General features: G+C 40.6%; 1 non-coding gene and 2 pseudogenes across 1 annotated transcript; 2 read left to right on the top strand and 1 right to left on the bottom strand.

The window, feature by feature from the left end:
• Positions 1–967: 967 nt before the first annotated feature.
• LOC111753688 (U6 spliceosomal RNA) lies at positions 968–1074 on the top strand. The gene has a single exon (XR_002791755.1). It is a non-coding gene; the product is annotated as a U6 spliceosomal RNA (small nuclear RNA).
• An 8188-nt stretch (positions 1075–9262) lies between these two features.
• Positions 9263–10585, bottom strand: LOC100728736 (shootin-1-like; annotated as a pseudogene).
• Positions 10586–14591: 4006 nt separating this feature from the next.
• On the top strand, positions 14592–15781 carry LOC100733349 (pyridoxal-dependent decarboxylase domain-containing protein 1-like; annotated as a pseudogene).
• The last annotated feature ends 367 nt before the right edge of the window (positions 15782–16148 follow it).

Here is a 16148-nt window from a genome sequence, read left to right as displayed (position 1 = left end):
GAACTGTTTGTAGGTCTCTCTTAAAGAACATTAAGCTCAAGAAATTGTTTTGTAAGAATCTTAATAGTGGGGCTGAGGATTTAGCTCAGCTGCATAAGTGCCTGCCTTGCAAGCAGGCAGTTGTGAGTTCGATCCCTGGTATTGATAAAAACAAAGAAGAATCTTAGTAGTATAAGTCTTTGGTAAAACTAGGAAAATGTGAAATTGTATCTTAAGTTTACTTTAAAGAGAAGGGAAAAAATCTGTTTAAAGATAAATGAATTTTGATCTAAAACTTCATACTCAAATCTTTCAAAATAAAACATTTTCAGCAATGGTTTGAAAGGTGCCTACTCTTTATTTGAAATGCTCAATAGCAGAATTGTGACAGATTCTCTCAGATTTTGGGAACCTTGACAATGCATAATAAGACATGTTGGGGTGTAGGGAGCCATGGAAGCTGACCTAGGGCATGAACCAGAGGTGATCCTACCAGAAAACAAAGAGCGCCTGTGTCAGCCACGTGAAGAACTTGCTACAGCCCAGAAAAACACCAATCCCCTGGACAATCCAAGCAATGGGCTGCTGGGCAGAGGGGCTGAAGGTGCCATCATCCTTCCCAGTGTACAATAAACACGCTGCATTGGTTGAGCAGCACCTTTCCTCCCTTCAGGGGGTGAGGATCCCCCTGGCCCCAGCTTTGACTTTTATTTTTCTCATCCTCTCTTGGTCCTTAACCCCAAGAATCTCAGGAGCCACATTGGAGAGTGCATTAAAGTCTGACACAGAATTCATTTGCACTTTGTGTACCTTGTGTATTTAGCCCAAAGTATTTTTATAAAATATTTTGAATGCAAAGGGAGATCAGGTATTACATTTTCCATTCAAGGCTTAAGGAATTCAAAAAGTTCTGGATTTTAAAGCATTTTTGATTTCTCATATGTGTGTAAACTTTGAATTAAATTTGGTAATTAAAATTTGGCTTTAAGTGCTCGCTTTGGCAGCACATATATTAAAATTGGAATGATACAGAGAAGATTAGCATGGCCCCTGCACAAGGATGACATGCAAATTCGTGAAGCGTTCCATATTTTTGAAGCAGGAGCAACCAAAAATGGGATAAAAAGAATATTCACAGATACATTAAAGCAAAATTTCCCATGTATAGCAAAAAGAAATGATATCCAGATAAAAGAGGCATACAGAGCACCAGCTACCTACAACCAAAACAGATCTAAACCTAGACATATAATAATCAAGATTCCAGAAATCCACCAAAAGAACAGAATATTAAAAGCAGCCAGAGAAAAGAAGCAGATTACCTACAATGGGAAAATTATCAAAATAACAACAGACTTATCAACACAAACTCTTAAGTCAAGAAGGGAATGGGGAGAAATATTCCAAGTCCTGAAAGAAAACAATATGCAACCAAGACTCATATACCCATCAAAACTCTCTCTTAAAATTAATGGAGAAATAAGATGCTTCCAAAACAAGGAGGAACTGTGGGAGTTTGTGGCCACCAATCCAACCTTACAGAGAGTGCTGAAGGACATTCCAGAGAAAGAGAGGAAGGGATACCAGGATTCCAGCAACAGTGACAGAGAGGCCTCAATGAACGGGGCAGACAGTGGAATGAGAGAATAAGGTGGACAAATTATAGCAGAAAAGTGGAGTAGCAGACATGAGGCAGAGACAGTAAGCTATAGTCTTAGTATAGACAGCTCTGAAACATTATAAAAAAAGGCAGAGGTCATTGTTAATAGTGTATCAGAATTTAAAAGACACAGTAGTCTTATCGCCATATTTAGTTTGAATTTAATTTGTTCTGGTCTGTCCACTCATGTCAGATTTGAGGGCACAGACATCTGACCCAAAAGTAGCAGGTTATACCATGGTAACTATCCTTACTTTCCTATTAACTTAAACTGAAATCCTGTATTATTTACATTGTCTTACTATGACTGATCTTAATTGAATCTGAATCATAAGACTATGGGTTGGCCTTGGCTGATTTTATTTGAATTTGGTATGCTTGTTAGTATCAACCCTAAAAGTAGAGGCAACTACTCTGAAGATGACAAGATGTAAAGGATATCCATACTGGTATTAACTAGTAACAGCTCTCAAATCCTACAATGCTGTCAAAGTTAAGTTTTTATAAAAATAGGTGATACTGTGTTTAACTATAATAAGCCCATGTTGTGGACAAATCTATTGAAAATAACAAGAGAAAACATAGTAACTACAGAAGATCACCTATATTGTGGTCTTTTCCTTTGCATGTTTTTCTAGGAATTTGTTTTGCTGTCTTGTTACGACTTGTTTTTCCCTATAATACAGAGAGGATAGATATATATGTAGAAATTCACACATGAGTTTTTTTTTTTTTTAACTATTTACGGGAACAGATTACATAATGCAAGATGTAATGAACAGATACTCTGAAGAAGAGACGTTAAGAAACCCAATGCTAATTTTGTAGCATTATGATATAAATTCTAGCAATACTATTGTTCGCTGATTAGAATGACATTGGTCTGGTCTCTTGAGTTCAATTTCAGCGTATGTAGAGATGGGGATGGCTACCACGAAGAGAATGAGAGATGCAATGGTAGTTATTATTGTCTTCCCTAATTTGGAACTTGAAGACCTAAAAAGCCTTCATCATCCTGTCATGATTTGATTAGTTCTATAATATGCAATAAGTATATAAAGTGGGTGAAAATGGGGACAACTATTTGTAAGAAACTAGAGACAGTTAGATAGACAGTGAGGATCTCCAGTGGACTTGCTTTGAAATCTGTATTTCTTTAGATTGTTTTTTAACTGTTTTGTTCTGTTTTGATATGTTTAATCTTACCCTCTCTGAGATCTAAAACAAGTGTGTAGGACTGATAACCATATTACTGAGTTTTTGTTCGATCATTGAGCAGAACTGTTTGTAGTGTCACTTTTTGAATGTCATTTTAAATACTTTAATTTTGTAACCTGCACAGCTATTTCTAAGATGACAATATGTAACTTATCAACCAGTGATTTCTTACAGTTTGTTTTTCTGTAATTTTGTATTATTTCTACCCTTTTTTTTATCTCCATGGTTTTTTTTGTTTCCTTTTCTTTAAATAAAAAGAAATTTAAAAATTTTGGCTTTAAGAGTGGGCAGAGGAAGCTGGGATGCGGCAGTGCATGCCGATCATCCCAGCACTCCAGAGGCTGAGGCGCAGGAGGATTGCTCTGAGCTTCAGACCACACTGGGGCACATAATGAGAGCTCAAGGCCAGCCTGAATCACATAGGGACACCCTGACTCAAACTAACAAAATAGAACAAAATGGAACATGTAAAGCAGCACACAGCTGTGCTCTTAGGCATGGCAGACCAGGCAAGCCTGGGGAACCGATGAAAAGCTCTGGGGGTCAGTGGTGAAGCACTTGAATAGCACATGCAAGGCTCTCTATTTACCTCCTAGAGAGGTGGCAGAGTTCCCTTGTTAAGATTTATAAATAACTCTGACTGGCTCCATACATTTCTGAAGTTCTGTTTTGTGGAAGAAGCACAAAATTGAGAGCTAAGCAGTAAGGAATGCTGTGAGCAGATCCTTCCTATCAGCTTATATATTTGACTTCTTCAAAACACAAGTTAGAGCCAGGCATGGTGGTGCACTCCTGCAATCCCAGCACTTGGGAGGCTGAGGCAGGAGGATCATTGCAAGTTCGAGACTCAGGACCAGCCAGCACTTCAGAATGAACCTAAAGCCAGCCTGCTGCACAGAGACTTTGTCTCAAAAAGAAAAAAAAAAAGAAATAAAATTTAAAAATAGTAAAACACTAGTCATGTTTTCACACAGTGGAGAAATTATTTTTTTATGTGTTTTTCTGTCACCTGTCTCCTTATATAGTTCAGGCTGAACTTGCCTCACTGTATAACTAGGCTGGGCTTACATTCATGATGATCCTCTTGCCTCAGCCTCCCCAGTGATGGAATTATAAGCATGTGACCACACACCTGACCAGAAACTTGTCTTTTAAGAATTTGCTTAAATGTAGGAGTTTTATCTTGTTTAGATATGTAAGAAAGGGAGATTGGTGATAGTATGTAAACTGAGTAGATATTCTGTATTTTTATTAAGGAAAATCTAGAACAACATTCTAAATCAATCAGTCTGAGTGACAAGTTTAGTCATGTTTGAAATTGTGGGTTAATTTAAAGCAACAAACTGAAATGGTTTATTTTTTTAGTAAACATCCTCAAACTTTCAGAGAACTGGGTTACTGACATGCTCACCAAGATCTCCTGCAGTCATGTTATACCTTGATTTCTCAGTCACTCTGTCACAGGTACGTTCCTAACACACATTTGTATGTAACTCTACTCCACAGTGTTTAGCACAGATCTTATTTGCATATAGTCCTCTGGAGTTTATGCATTTTGCACAGAGGTGACATCAGGTCTCTGGAGGCCGGAGAGGAGTGATTTGGATTAGATGGAGAATGACCCCCCAAGCCTCACACACTCAGAGGCAAGCTTGTGGGTGTGGCTGGCTTAGGGGTGCTTCAGGAGACCTGGTTAGAGGACCTGGTTAGATGTGGTCTGGACACTGGAGCAGGAAGGATGAATCTTCTCCGTTGTGTTCCTCCACCCCTGGCTCCTGGCTGCCCCTGTGCCCCTCTGCCATACAGTGTCTGTCTGGGAACCAGGCCCCTGGGAGCCAAAGTAAATCTCTCCTCTCATCTACGTGTGTAGGTATCTGTCCCAGCCAGGAGAAAGCTGATTAAGACAGGACCTGTTACTTGGGACCACAATGACTTTTATTTTTTTATCACCTGTAAACAATGTTAGTTTAGCCCCAGTATCAAGCATTCCCTGAAATGTCTGATTATTTCCTTTCACCCAGCACATGGTTACATGGAAAGATTCCCACAGGTCCTTTGGGAAAGGATGGAAATGTTAACAATAATATCGTTTTTCACCAAGGTCCATTATTGAAGGACCCAATCTCTGTTTTGTTCAAGGGTTCTGGGAGTGTAAACTGGCTAAAGTCTGGGAATTAGTGTCTTCACATGCTATGAGTCACATGTTGCTAATTGAAGTACAATTTGACTCATTTGTCCTTAATTTTTTTCTGTGTATTGTGTACATGAAAGACTTCTCCAATTATTTTTTGTCAGTTACTGCAAACAAACCCATTTTGACTTTGGCAGTTGAGAAATGACACTGAGTCCTTTGGGATTCAATTATACTTGCTATATTTTGGCTTCCCAATTGAGTAACTGGAACAACCACCAAAAGGTCACGCATGCAGATAAGAGTAGTGATGAAAATTTCAAGGGTGCTGGTGCTCTTCTCTGAAGCTCTCTTTTTTTTTTCTATACCTGGAATCGAACTCATGACCTCATGCTTGCCAGGCTGGTGATGTGACACTGAGCTGTACCCCAGCTCCAGAAATTCTTCCTCAAGGTCAAGGGATCATTTTGTAGACCATCTCTCTGTGGAGTAGTTTTTATGTGGCAAATCCACTCCACCATTCCCACCTTCCTGATCTTTTGAATTCCCTCATCAACAGTAACCCCACTCCCCCCAAAATTCAGGCTTCTGCATATCATTAAGAGTGAGCATCTCCTGATCCATATTTCAATCCAAATAAACTAGTCACACTTTAGGTCCTCCAACTGTTGCACCAGCCAGAGATTTAGCTCAGGTGTAAAGTCTATACCTGGCACGAGCAAGGCCATGATTTTGATCTCCAGTACCAGGAAAAAAAGCCCTTTACATTGCAACCAAAATGTTTGCTTAGTGTGTTCTTACAAAAGTTCAGCATGGTCTAGGTTAACATTCCTTGCACCGATATCCAACTTCCTTAAAAATCCACTCTCACACCTTTTCCTTACATTTTTTATTGTGAGAATTAAAAAGGGAGAAATTTTTTGGGAGCACTGCACACATCCTTCAGGGCCAAACTGTGCTCCTCATCTTTGGGAGCCCTGAGATATCAGCCTGGTCTAGGACTAGAGGGCATTGTATGCAGTGAAGCTGGGTTCTGTTCAAACCATAAAGTACTCAAATTGAGACATTTGTCTTACTGTTATGTTTGTAAGTCCAATAGGATGCAGTCACCATGAAATACAATGCACACTGTTTAGAACTAATCTCGATCGAATGGAATCCCTAGAGTGTCCCATTGGGTGGCCTGAGGCCTGGCACCAAGACTCTACTTATTCCCATGTGGTCCACACAGGCCCCAGCCTTCGTGAACAAGGAGGATGAGACTTCCCTCCCTTAAGGGGGAGGCAGAAACCATAGCCACCAGTCAGGGGAGAGGCGACCACGACACCCAGTATCTGCAGGGCAGCACCTGCTGCTTGGGAGCCTGACTTTGTGTCTGATGAGGGTGGATCACAGGTAGAGTTTGTATCACTTTATACCTGTGAAATAAGTAGAGATTCAAGTTTTAGAAGGAGAGTCAAACTTACTTTATTGGAAAGGGAAGAGAAAGGAGACAGACAGCTAGTACCTTGGAGTGAGGCAGGAAGCACATAACTGTTGTGGGATGCTTTTTTCCCTCTGGCTCCTTTATCAGATGATAAGAAAGGGCCTCAAGCCTTGAGAGCTGTTACCCCTGGGTTGGCTGTTCCAGCTGGAGACCCCTGATTTGGCCATGGCCCCATCCATTCCCATGTGCATGTTGTCACATGAGCACTGTTGTGGCTCCTTGTGCTGTCCTGGCTTCTCCTGAGAGATCTGCAGCAGCCTCGCACTCAAGGCGGGGTTAGAAGGAAGAGATGCGTGTGCCCTGCACTGTGTTAACATGGTGAGAGGATAGTGCAATGTGTGCGTGCTCACACCGCGGTACGTGCGTATCTAGGAGTTAGTGTGTATTTTATATTCCAAGGGGGTTTTGGTTTTGTTTTTTAACATAACCTCCCTCACTTCCCCACCTTTTTCCTTTTGTGTTTAATAGAAGGGGGAGGGGGAGGGAATTTGAGCCTTGGCAGATTTCGAGAGATTTATCCTTTCTCTGTTTTGTTCTTAATTGTGATCTCTGACTCTCTCTCTCTCTCTCTCTCTCTCTCTCTCTCTCTCTCTCTCCTGTTTAACTGTTTATTTGCCAGAAACTTCACTGAGACTCTTTAACTATCTCTGCTTGTCTGCTAACTTTACCTACAATTAAATCTTAGAAACAACATCCATGTATATGTTGCAAGAGATATACCTTGTCTACACAATTATACACCAACTGAAAATAAAAAATAAAAAATTATACTCCAAGAACTGAAACTCAGGCTTTGGATTTAGCTCAGTGGCATAACTTCCTGCCTGGCAAGCATAAGTTTGTGGGTTTGATGCCTAGTACCTCCCTAAAACTGAATAAACGTCCAATCTTTGGTGACTGAGGGTGATGTCTATTCTTTGGGTCTTACTTTGTAGGTCAGGCTGGCCTTAGACTCGTTATGTGCCCAGGCAGGCTCTGACCTCATGGTGATCCTGTAAGCTCTGGGATTCTAGGCATGCACCCCACTCATAGCTGTCTCTTCACCAGTGTAACACACCCTAAGTTAATACTTTATGTTATCCCAACTGACTCAACTTTTAGTAACAGTTTACAAAATTATTTGTTATAAAGAGTTAGTAGCTGTATCATACCCGATATGGTAACGATTACACGGTCTAATGCTGACAGATTTAAAAGGTGAAAAAGCTGGCTTGCTTCTCTATAATAAATAAACTACTATTTGACTGTCCACTCTTTGGTTAAATTAAATACTTACAATGAAGTTTTGATACTGTTTTGTTGGGGTTTTCCTACTTTAAGCATGTTATATGTTCTTTCCTAGATATACAGTGTTTATATCTATGTATGACATAATTCAGGACACAAATATGAGTTAATAACATGAGTTTTAATACTATTGGTTAGCTCTTTGTGAGGTAGCATACATAGTCATAAACGATGTGCTTATCTTATAAATTGATCGCTTATATATAAACTATAATTTTTTGACTTTTCAAAGATCCATTATCTAGTTTATGACTATGCAAGGAAGGCCTTCTATCTATTAAAATAAAATGCTACAGTCTTTTTCCTCCATATACAATTTTGGAAAAAGAAAAAAATCAAGACAATGACTAACAGGTGGGAAGTAAGGATTGAGCAGGTTGGAGAAATCTTTGTAACAATGTAGTATGCTACTCAAATACTAGGAGATCGTTAATATTTGAATTTCAAAGTGAATGGATATAGAGTTAATTTCAAAGATGACATTTAGTAAAGAACTTTAATAGTCGCATACTTTGCTCTTCTGCTTCATTTCCTTCAAAACTGCTATACTAGGGTCCTTGCTTTAATCTGGTTCAGATTCCTAAAGGCCTGTATCCCGGGAACTTCTTGCTCCTTTGAAGAACACCCTGGAAGTAGAATTTATTCATGCAATTCACTGAAGTCACTGATGAGAGGAACATTTACTAAACACTGACAGTATGAAGCAGCCTGCACACAGCTGCTGGGGATGCACCACAGCTCCTGGCTTCCGGGAGCTGCAGAGCCAAGGGTGCGCTCGGTGGTGCAGCGCTGCCCTCCTTGCATGCACGTTGCCCTGCGCTCAATTCCCAGCACCATAAAAAATAGTTGAATAAATACACATATGTCAGAGCGGCAGATTGAGCTCAGCAGCATAAGCGCCTGGCTGGCATGTGGAAAATAGTGAGTTCACACCCTGGTGCCAGATAAGTGAATAAATAAATGTATGTCACAGAGGCCATTCCTGGAGTCCGGGCTAACTGGGACCCGCTGAACTCTGTGCTGAGGTAACCTCCTCTGCCAGGGACCAGCTTTTGTTTTCACCGTCAGCCCTTACACAGGCAGTGTGGGCTACACTCTTAACACCAAGAACACTCCGGACTGTTTCATGTGAATGCAACGTCTCTCCAAACCAGTTCTGAAACCTGACCTCAAAGAGCGTGTTCTATTTTCTTCTAATTTCTTAGTGGTGCCTGAGTCTGTGCTGGAGATACCCACAGCAGATTCTAAGCAAAGACATTCAAATTTGAATCTTAAATATCTCCAGTGCCTATGTCTTCTTTTCACCATAAAGTTGGCTACTCTAATGTTCATTAAAAGGAAAGCAAAATTTCTTAATTTTGGATTAATTGGTAAAAGCTAAAAAAGAGAGAAAGTCTCAATATTGTGAACTACTTGATGACAGAAGTTATTCTACTGTGTGTCTGTAGTTAGACAGGAATTTAAAAACCAATCTTGCTATTCCCCATGGCATTCAGTACTGATTATATCCAATGCTTCGTCCTTGGTCTTAACAGATGAAGAATAAGATACACGTCCTGCCTTCTACCAGAATGCTTTACATTTCTGCCATTTTCTTCCGCATCCTGACATTCCAATTCCAGTTTGCTCTTATCTTTTTCTAGAAGCACCAGTTGCTGTTTGAGGTTGTGCATCTCCGTGCAGTCTTTTATTTTCTAGTTGCTCCTCCATCTCTTTGACCTTTGGAAGGTGTGAAATCTCTTTTCAAATTGCTGGATGAATTCTGCATTTTCAGCTAAAGCTTTCAAAGCTGCTGGTCAGGGACTGTGTCCTGTAGCAGAAGATGGCTTTGACACTGTAGTCCATTTTATTCTGGGAACATCTCTTATGCAGATGACGCTGCTGCCTTTGGAAGGTCCTCTCCTGCTCCAGGCTCCCTTGCATCTGCTATTCTTCTACTGCCAACACGGACACTTGACTGAATTGTTCTAAGACTTTTCTCTGTTCAGGACCTTCTGCATGTAAAACAGCCTTTTCTCATTTGACGTTACTAACTTCTTCAGTTACTTCCACAAGTTTGCTCTTGAGCTTTGGCAGCTCAGTGGCAAATACCTCCTTTTTCTCCTGGGCAGACATGATTTGAACTCGAAGTTCTTTGGTCCGCTTCTGTCACCAGTGAAACACAGGTCTCTGCAGTTCTGGCTGTGTCTGTGGTGGCATCTTCATTGTTATTGCTTCTCTCCCCCATTGTCACCTCTTTGTTTTTTGGTCCTTTTTTCATTTTTATCGGTACCAGGGATTGAACTCACAACTGCCTGTTTGAAAGGCAGGCGCTTATGCCGCTGAGCTAAATCCCCAGTGGCCCCCCCACCTTTGTCACCTCTTTCCTCCACTTGGCCAGGTGTAACATGCTGATTCTCATCAGCGTTTGATTTTCTTCAGTTAGCTTTGTTGCCTAAGCTTCGCACTTTCTTGACAAGTCTTCTGTTTTCCAAGATGGATTTGCATGAGGTTAACCTCCTCCATGACCACGGGAGAAATTCTCTGAAACAGCTTCATCTCGGGCTTGCCTGGTTTTGTCACACTTCTCCTTTGTTTTCTGGTTCTCTGCTCTGAGAGCTTACATCCACCTAGAGCTGACTCCTTCAGGCCATTGTGAGCTGCAACTGCTTCGTCCTGTCTGCAAGGTTCGCTTTGATGGTGCAGCTGCGACTAAAAGGAGCAGCAGGAGCGGCAAGGGGGCCATGGGCAGCGGGGAGCGCAGGTCCTCAGCCACGGCCTTGGGGCCCAGAGTGGGGTTTGCTTCACTCTGCCTCCTCCTGGTGCCCAGCACGGGCCAGATCATCCTTGTGGTGGGTAGAACAATGTAATTTTAAAATACAAATCAAAACTGGATAAAAAGATGTTGTATTTTTATACAATGGAATATTTCTCAGCTATGAAAAAGGATAATCTTGAGGCTATTGTAGGTAAATGGAGGCAGCTTGAGACCACACTCATGAGTGAAATAAATGAAACTCATATTTGTGTATGTATTGTCTCCCTAGTGTAAAAAATAATAAAAAATAAAATCTGAGAGAATAATAAGATCCTAAATATACAGTAGATATTGCATAATGAAAGGGAAGAAAAGTGCTCCAAAGGACAGAACAACTAGGATAGGAGAAAGGAAAAAGGAAGAAAGGAAAAGATCATATGTACATTGGTAAGCACATATAAATGTGTGTGCGCACACGTGTGCTAGGCAGGTAACTACACTGCTTATCTCTGTTAGTTCACCAAAAGGAGCAGACTGTGCTGTCACTGCTTGACTGATCACCTTTGAGCCTAGGTTTTGTAACCCGAAGAACAACTTCTGAGACAACAATACGTAATATATCAACTAGTTGTAAATCCTGCTTTATTTGTATCACTTCCATTTTTCTATTTTACTTTTTCAAAACAATTAAGAAACAGTTCAGATGAGCCAAAAAATATCAGTCCAGATTTATAAATGGAACAATTCAGCAAAGACAATAATCTTTTTATATATGATATATATATCTTCATTACAATGGCTCCATAAAGCAGATGCTGCTCAACATAAAGGGACAAACAGATATGCATATAAACATAGCGGGGGAATTAAATACCCTACTCTCTAAATAGAAGATTAGACCACAAAGTCAAGGAATGTCAGCCTCAAAATCCACCGCAGGATGAATAGATTTAAGAGACATCTGCACACATCGGTCGTTTTGCCCCACGGCAGCAGGATATAGATTTTTTCCGCAGGTAATGGAACTATAACAGTAGATCCTGTTTTCACTCCAAAAACAACTCTCACCTTACACCAAAAAATGGATTTTGCTGGATTACAATGGAAAGAAACTAGGAATCAACAGAGAAAGAAACTACATTACCAGGTGAGTATTCAACAGTCCATGGCGCTCAGAAGGAATCAGGATAGAAAATCCTTTGAAATATCAGATCATAGTGGAAAAATATTCAGACTCTGTGGGAAAAAGTAGAAGTCATTCTAAGAGAAATTGCACAGCTATGAGTACCTCTGTTAGAAAAATGTATCAGTCCCAAGTAAATAATCTAGTCACGCATGTCAAGGTCCTACATGAATCAGAACACTGCAAACCCAAGACTGGCAGATAAAAAGCAATAGTCAGAAAGTTTCTGACTAGAATCCCAATAACACAGGAGATAAAAGTGGCTTATATCACATAAAAAAATGCCCTGCAGAACAAAGGAAATAACAAACAGGTAAAAAAACCCATATGAAATGATATAAAAGTTTCCTAGTTATACTCTGATGGAGAACAAATACTTAGAATCTATAAAAGCTCAAAAAATTATCCTCCAATATGGCCGAATCAAAACTCCATGAAAGAACGGAATAATCACTTCTCAAAAGGAGGACAAACCACCAATAGTTCCATCAGAAATGTAAAGATGGGACCTGGGCATTTGGCTCAGCAACACAAGTGCCTGTGTAGCAAGAACTAGGTCATGAGTTCGATCCCTGGTAGCAAAACAAACACACCAAACTAATGTATAAAAATATAAATACATTTAGGCTTTTTAGCTGTTAAGAACATGCGATTCAAAATGAATTTGAGATTCCAGTTTACACCAGTTTAAAAGGCAATCATCAACAGCACAAACACACACATAAGAAATGAAGCCTGGCAGGGTGCAGACAGATGTGTGTGATTGAACACACACAATGCAGTGCTGCATTGTCGGTGGTGATTTAAACTATGAGAAGCATTGGAGGCATTCATTAGAAACTCAATAAAAATTTCAGTTGGCCCAGCCATCTCTCTCCCAAGTGCATTCTCAAAAGAGATAAAGACATCATCATAGAATGATACATGCATAGCCTTGTGGTTTACAGCATCCTAATTCAAAACAGGAAAGGTCTGGTAACAGCCTGGATATATGGACAGATGAGCAGATGAGGAAAATGTGGCATTTGTACACAAAAGAATTTTAGCCATAAAGAGTGAAATTGTTTTATTTCCAGGGAAGTGGATTGTTAGAAGTTCAGACCCTCATGCTAAGGAAAATGAACCTATGATTTTTCTATATTTAGAGGAGGGGACCTGGGGAGCTGACAGCTAGTGGATAGAGTGTTTTGTCTTGAGATAACAAAAATTATCTACATTTCATTGTCATCAGGGTTGTACAACTCTGTCCATAAGCTAAAATACAATAAGTCCTACATTTTTAGCTTTTAAATTGTGTACTATGCAAATTTTAATAAAATGAAGTCATTATCAAAAAAAGTAAACAAGCCAGACACATAAAATTGTCACACATTTGCTTTAATTAGGAATCTGAAACATTCATAAATAAATGAATAAAATAAAGGAAAATAAGATGAAGCTTAAAGGGTGACACTTGGAAATAATGAAGGGGTTCAGATGACGGGAAGTAAGAAGAGAGAAAGAAGGTAAAAAAAGAAAAAAAAAGAAGGTGAGATATTTCAAGTGAGCAATGGACCAACATCCTGAAACAAGCATTACTTTGTGAAATACAATCATACAGTTAAAAATAGGATAAAAATGTAACTGGAGCAAAACTACCTGTTGGCCAATTTAGTTACAGTCTGTTCAGACTGGAATGTTTGCATTTTCTCTGCCATTTATAAAAGTTACTTTAGGTTTTCTTATTAAATTTCAGGCACTTTATAGAATTTTAAAAATTATTCTTTCATAAGTATTTTCCCTCAAATCGTCTCTTTAGGGGCTGGGGATTTAGCTCAGCAGCATAAGCACCTGCCTTGCAAGCAGGCGTTCATGAATTCAATCCCTGGTACTGATAAAAATGAAAAAGACAAAAAAAAAATCACCTCTTTAGTTCTGCTTTTCTTCCCCTCAGTGTCTTGGGTTACATCATGCTCCTTTCTGACTGCCTGATCTTGTGTTTCTTCTTTAAAAAGCTTCCTTAATCACAATCACAAAAATGTTTTAAAAATAAGTGCTAACCCACTACATTTTCTAATGTTGCAGTTAATGTATTTTTAGAGATTTAACTCAGTTTTATTTTATTTGTGATGTTAGACCGGGCCTAACTTCCCTTAGGAGATGAATATAGTTTACTGTTTCCTTTTCCTGCTGAAATGTTGCTTCAGTTCTACATTAAATGACCATGTTCATAAGTGGCTGCTTTGACTCCTATTAGCAGAATTTGCAATACAGGTTTAAAAACCTATTATCTTATCAACCTGCAACACTGCTATTTTTTTCTAAATGGATTTTTGGAACTAGTTATTGAGTTGAAGTCACTTGCCTGAATTGTAATAGTGATCCATTATATTTATATATTTTAAAATGAGAAATCATGAATTTCCAAGATTAGGTCTTCCATAGAAGAATATTACCAAGCCTTTTTATGTACCTTTCACTGAAATTGAAAATATTCTTTGCACATACATAAGTTTGTGGATTAGTTAATACCTTCTGTTACAAGTGTGAAAGGCACTATTCTTACTAGGTATTTTCAGTGGTCACTGCGAATTGAAAGAAAGACACTGATCTGGCACAGGAAGCAGAAGTAGCCCCAGGCCACACCAGACCCCGTGCTTCTGCCCTGCAGGGTCCCTGGAGGGGAGAGCAGACCCTACAGGAGCTGAAATGGGAAAGGCCTGAAGGAGGCACTGAAGATGGAGATGATGGTCACAGAAGAATAGAAAAAGGTCAGAGACGATGGTCACAGAAGAATAGAAGAGGTCAGAGAAAAGAAGCTTCCATCAGAGAATACACCGGGGCCTTTCAGGCAGTGGGGGAGATACGGTGAGTACCCTGCAGCTAGTTCAGAGTCTGAAGCCCAGACATGATGGTGTGGAGCCCCAGAATATGGGAGATCGCCACCCAGAATATGGGAGAATGAGGTTACATGGCTTTGCAGGGGCGCACTGTAGGAGCTATGACTTAACTCTGGACAAAGAGAGGTCGAGAGAGCTCACAATTAGGATTTTTTTTTCTCACAATTAGGATTCTTTCAGATCCTAATTCTTTCAGATCCTAATTGTGAAAAATCTGGCTACCCATGGCTGTGCAGAATTTTCTGGTGTGGAAATGGCTGTGCTGATTTCCATGAGGAAGTAAGAGAAGGCCTTGCCCAGAACTGTGGGCTGCCCATTCATTCTCCATATGAAGACTTTGAGTAAATGGATTCAACGTGTAATATAACAAAAAGCCTGGTACAGATCTCAGTGCTGCTGGGAGACCTGGCCTGGACCAGTTCCTTTTCACTCAGCCTTGTACTCAGCACATTTGTACTCAGCACCTTGGTACTCAGCTTTGTGCTCAGTACCTTTGTACTCTGCTTTGTACTCAGCTTCTTTGCACTCAGCTTTGCACTCAGTGTTCAGCTCAGTTTGCCCTTTCTGCACTTGAGTCATGTACCCTGAGGCAGGGGGTTTGGGCTCCAGCATCAGATGGATGTTGCCTTCCTCGGGAAACTGAGTAAACATGGCACAGAATGAGGGAGGCTGCCCTTGCTGCTTATTGCAGATGCTGTGCAGAGCTGCAGCAGTCAGGCACACACAAGGCTAGAGTCTGAAAGCATGAATGGGGGTTGTGGATCTGGTGTTATTGGCCCTCGCTGAGGTCTCCTCATCAGTACCAGCTGCAACTAAATTTGACAGTGTGTCCTTGAGTCCTGGCCCATGGCTGGTTATGTCCACTGTTCCTGTGGTGACATTGGACAAATGTGATGATCCTGCCTTCACATGAGTTGCTGTTCTTACATCAAGAAAGTCAGCAGACAAACTCCATGCCCTCCTCTGTGGTTGTCTTTACAATACTTGGCATTGCATGGCATCCTGGAGAGGATAAAGCATGCCTGTCAACTTGGTCAGTGTTTGCAGGATAGTTTAAGAAACTAAACCAAAATTTTGGTGGAAGGTGAGTTCAGTTCTCCAGAATTTCAGTTCTCAGATTTTGCTAGGAGTTACCAAGCTCATTTAGTGTTAAAACGTGTCTTGGTGCCAGCCTGGTGCCCCCCAGAGTGCTCTGGGAGACACTTTCCTGGGAAGCTCTGAATTCCTGGCTGGGAGAGCAGTTGAAGCAGCTGGTGCCTGTGAGCAGCCTCATCATGGTGGACCTGCAAGTCGAGGGCAGGTGTGTGCAGTTCAGCCCTTGGGTGAAGGCAGCAGAGCTAGAAACATGAGGAGCGGATGTGGATCAGTTTAGAGCCTGCATCCAAGCAAACTGTCTGTCCTGACCTGAACCCTGCAGCTTCGAAGAGAATCCAAGAGGGAAGCAGTAGGTACTACATGTTTGCAACTGGTCTGGAATAGATGTGATCAGGCTGTCAGGCAACTGCTGATAACAGCAGTCTGAAATCAGATCCAGAGGAAGAAAGAATCCATGCTGAATTCCTAGAAAAATGAAACAAGCCGGAATCTG

The sequence above is a fragment of the Cavia porcellus genome, unplaced genomic scaffold, assembly GCF_034190915.1.
Source record: "Cavia porcellus strain 051 isolate PalLab524CR breed Dunkin Hartley unplaced genomic scaffold, mCavPor4.1 scaffold_34, whole genome shotgun sequence".
NCBI lineage: Eukaryota > Metazoa > Chordata > Mammalia > Rodentia > Caviidae > Cavia > Cavia porcellus.
This window is presented reverse-complemented; position numbering and strand designations above follow the sequence as displayed.